Consider the following 4,914-nt stretch of genomic DNA (forward strand, 5'->3'; position numbering starts at 1 on the left):
TATGTAGTTTTGATTCGTCTATTTCTTAGAGTACGAAAGACGAATCGAATCTTCTTATGGTTCTATTTAAGAATGGGTATGCCATACACCCCGCGGGGATTGTAGTTCAATTGGTCAGAGCACCGCCCTGTCAAGGCGGAAGCTGCGGGTTCGAGCCCCGTCAGTCCCGAACTAGGGTTCAATGAATGGAGAAATTGATATTTCCTTTTTCCATGAAAAAAAGGGGCAGGGAGCAAGATCAAATACCCACAGGGCACCCTTACTTCACTTTTTTATTTTGCATCTCTCATTAAAGAGGGAGGGAGGGCATATAGGAATTTTTTTTTCACTACTCCCAATCGATAAAGAAAGACACACATACGATATGTGGATTAGTAGAATTTAGGATATTATATTACTCTATCTTTCTTTATGATGATACCATCCTCATCTTAATTTCCTATTCCACTCTTATGGAATAGAGTACCGGTATTTTACCGGAATCCATACATAAATCGTATTCCCTTTTTATTTCAGACCTCTTTTCCCCATCTCACTTCTACTGCTTATTTGGATGTCTATGTGACCCATAGAAAGTGAAAGTTGGTCATATAATACATACATAATTGTATGTATAACTATAAGAAAAAGGAAGGGAAATTGTATAAGATTAAGAAAGTATAAGATTAAGAAAGCTCGTGGGTTAGAGATATAGAAAAGAAAAAGTAGAAAAGGATTAAAAAAGAGGGAATTCCTAATCCAATCAAAAAACCCATTTTGGTCTTAGTGTGGATAGAGGATCTTCCTATGTTATACTATATAACTCTCATCCGTGAAATATAACTCTCATCCATGAATTGATTTGATAGATCCGATATTCATAATATTGAATTGATTCAGTATTATCAGAATGCAAGCCCTACCCTTGAATTTACAAGATACCCCTTTTTCCTCTCCATGGGATTACATCCCGAGTTATTGTGAAAATAAAAAATAAAGAGGTTATGGAAGTCAATATTCTCGCATTTATTGCTACTGCACTGTTCATTCTAGTTCCTACTTCTTTTTTACTTATTATTTATGTAAAAACAGTCAGCCAAAATAATTAATTGGAATTCCAATTAATCATTGAAGAAATTAAAAAGGGATTAAATAAAAAAAATCCAAGTCTTAAATGAAAGGATCTGGTTGGAATCTTAAAGTGTGGTAGAAAGAACTACATATAGTTTTTTCTACGACACTTTAGATTCTTTCTATTATATTATCTTTGAATCTACATAGAATAGATTAGTAGATTGAAATAGTTAAGTAGTCTAATTCAATTTCTTTTTTCATTGCATCCACTTAATTTCAATCAGGTCAAAATAAAAAAATCTAAGACAATTCTTGACCAAAGAATCCATGGAAGGAAAGAAAAATAATATGAAGAATAGACTATAGTAAAAAGTAAAAGGAAATGGAAAATGTGTGATATGCCGTGAATAGTTCCGTGGAAGAAAGTCTAATTTTCTTATGTATAGAACTTTTTTTAACCATTCGTCATTTCTAGTAGAAATTCTGAATTGGTATAATGGCTCTTTCTTACATTACAACTTACAATACAAGAGTTTCTTACAGGAGTGAAACAAAACTAAAGAAAAAGATTAAAGAATAACGTTTGACAAAATGATTAATGCAAAATGATCCATTAAAGAAAAGAATTGATACAACAATTTGATTACTTAATCAATTAGTAGTATCCCTAGAGTCCACTCCTTCCCCATACTACTAGTGAAAGAGAAAATGTAAAGACTACCATTAAAGCAGCCCAAGCGAGACTTACTATATCCATCTAAATTATGTCTCCTATTTCTATGAAGGGATTATTCTACTATTGATCAATAATCATAGTGGAATCAAGGGTACAGAGTCAAAAAGGGATTCCGCCCTAAGGCCATGGATCAATCAGTTCAAGGAATTTACTCCTAACAAATTCTTATAGGAATTCTGGTAGAATTAGAGAGCATTAAAAATACGAGATACTATAGCCCTTTTTTCCTTAAAAAAGAAAGAGTACGGGAATGATGTCCTGAATAGAAGAAGCGGGAATAGGAAGATTTTTTATTCCTTTTGTTACTCTTTTTTTTTTTTTTAAGCAAAGGACGCCCGAATATACCATAAAATTATCGATAGATAAATATTTATTGGATACCTACCTTACCTAATGTTTATTTTTGACCTAAACCCTGCAGCCTTGCTTTGTATCATTCTATGAAAGAATGAAGAGATTTTATCCATAATACAACTCCTAAATTGATTTTTGATCGACCTATTTAATCTGATTCTCGTTAGAATTAAGTAGTCCTTACTTTAGTGTATGTAGGTAACATAAGATGTACGATAAAAAAATGTATAATAATTAGTAAGTCTTGATATTCTTTCGTGGAGTCCCTTCTTGAATCTTAGATTGAAAAAAAAAAAGAATGCCCCTTAGGGACCTTTCTTTGGATACCAAGATTTCTGACATCTTATCCTCGTATTTTAAAATTATCAAATCGAATCTCAATTAAGAACCAATTCAAATTCATATAATAAAAGAATAAGGAAACACTACCTCACCCCTATTGATAACCATTTTGGCCACTACCGTCAAAACAAACCCTAACCCTAGTTTGAGGATAGAACTATGGTATGGTTTCTCTAAACCCAGTATCGGCAGGCCCAGTTACTCTCTTGCCCGAACTTATGCGAAGTAAAAATTTATCGAATTCGATCAGCACTATAAAAAAAACCTAAGTATTTTATTGATCAGGCGGCACCCAGATTTGAACTGGGGATAAAGGATTTGCAGTCCCCTGCCTTACCGCTTGGCCATGCCGCCAAAAAATCCGATCAAAAATCTAGAAAACAGCAAGTATTCATCCACGTTTTCTTACGAAAAGCCCCTTTTATTTTGAATATAATTCTACTTACTTTTTTCCAATCTTTTTCAAAAAATCTATTCCTGCTTTTTTTGATCCAGTTTCTATTATTCTCCTCGATAGATTCTATCTTAAAACATACATTGTTAACACAATAAAACTTCCCATTTCTTTCTATTGAGATGAAAAAGAAGAAAAAGTGGATTTCTATTCACAGGCTGCAAAATTCAGAATAAATTGGAACCGTTAACTAGAATTCTCTTTTTTTTATTGCAGTAGTGAACTACTCTTAAATCGGTATTATCTCCCCCCCCTTCAATGGCATAATAAAATATTATGGCTTTATGCTTAATCCGTGTATAGGTAAACTTTAGGTCCGAACAGCATTATTATCCAAAGATCCCCTTTATGTACATATCTCTATGGGGAATCATGCTTTAATTTTTCAAAGTATTAAATTAAATATCTTGAATAAAAAAAGGAAATTTGCTCTGATATAGAGTATAACCTGACTATCTTGGCGTACCCAAGTGAAATTACGATAAAAGAAAAGCATGGATATGGGGAGAGGTGGATAACTAGATTGGCATGTACTTAAAAAAGGGACTTACTTTATTTTAGAATTCCACAATGAAATACTGAATTTTCTAGCAATTATACTACTCCGATCCGAAATAAAAAAGAACCCTCAAATTATTTTGAGAAATTAAAGTAAGCACGCTATTCTAAATCGAAGTAAAGTCAAACTTTCTAGTATATTATATTACGGCTTTATTACATTCATAGAAAGGAGATAAAATGAGAAATCTTTGCCATCCAATCTGATTAGAATATCATAACATAAAGTATAAGTGGCAGAATTTTTTTTGTAGGAATGTTTTATCAATTCATTTTCATTTCATTTGTACCCCTGGCAAACTCGAACTTTCGTCCAAATGGTCTCTATTCATATGTATGAAATACATATATGAAATACGTATGTGGAGTTCCCTAGAATTTCATGTGATTCAGTAAACAGAATATAGATTCCATGATTGCTAGATCGATCCATAGGGATTGATGAAGAGTGAGCTGATAATGGAATTTTTCTTTGATAAACAGGAAACTTAAGATTAAGATGCTCCGGAATGGAAACGAGGGAATGTCCACAATACCCGGATTTAGTCAGATCCAATTCGAGGGATTTTGTAGGTTCATTAATCAAGCCTTGGCAGAAGAACTTGACAAGTTTCCAACAATTAAAGATCCAGATCACGAAATTGCATTTCAATTATTTGCGAAAGGATATCAACTGCTAGAACCCTCGATAAAAGAAAGAGATGCTGTGTATGAATCACTCACCTATTCTTCCGAATTATATGTATCTGCGAGATTAATTTTTGGTTTCGATGTGCAAAAGCAAACCATTTCTATCGGAAACATTCCTATAATGAATTCCTTAGGAACCTTTATTATAAATGGAATATACCGAATTGTGATCAATCAAATATTGCTAAGTCCTGGTATTTACTACCGCTCGGAATTAGATCATAAGGGAATTTCTATCTACACTGGCACTATAATATCAGATTGGGGGGGGAGATCGGAATTAGCAATTGATAAAAAAGAAAGGATATGGGCTCGCGTGAGTAGAAAACAAAAGATATCTATTCTAGTTCTATCATCAGCTATGGGTTCGAATCTAAGAGAAATTCTGGATAATGTTTCCTACCCTGAAATTTTCTTGTCTTTCCCGAATGCTAAAGAGAAGAAGAGGATTGAGTCAAAAGAAAAAGCTATTTTGGAGTTTTATCAACAATTTGCTTGTGTAGGTGGGGACCTGGTATTTTCGGAGTCCTTATGCGAGGAATTACAAAAGAAATTTTTTCAACAAAAATGTGAATTAGGAAGGATTGGTCGACGAAATATGAATCGGAGACTTAATCTTGATATTCCTCAGAACAATACATTCTTGTTACCACGAGATGTATTGGCCGCTACGGATCATTTGATTGGAATGAAATTTGGAACGGGTATACTTGACGATGACGATATG

The 4,914-nt window shown here is 33.3% G+C and overlaps 1 non-coding gene across 1 annotated transcript; it reads right to left on the reverse strand.

Moving 5' to 3' along the window:
• Positions 1–2,768: 2,768 nt before the first annotated feature.
• Positions 2,769–2,839, reverse strand: TRNAC-GCA (transfer RNA cysteine (anticodon GCA)). Its single transcript has one exon. It is a non-coding gene; the product is annotated as a tRNA-Cys (tRNA).
• Between the last annotated feature and the right edge of the window lie 2,075 nt (positions 2,840–4,914).

Source organism: Triticum urartu, unplaced genomic scaffold, assembly GCF_056163025.1.
Source record: "Triticum urartu cultivar PI428250 unplaced genomic scaffold, HENAU_Tu73 scaffold2, whole genome shotgun sequence".
NCBI classification, from domain to species: Eukaryota; Viridiplantae; Streptophyta; class Magnoliopsida; order Poales; family Poaceae; genus Triticum; species Triticum urartu.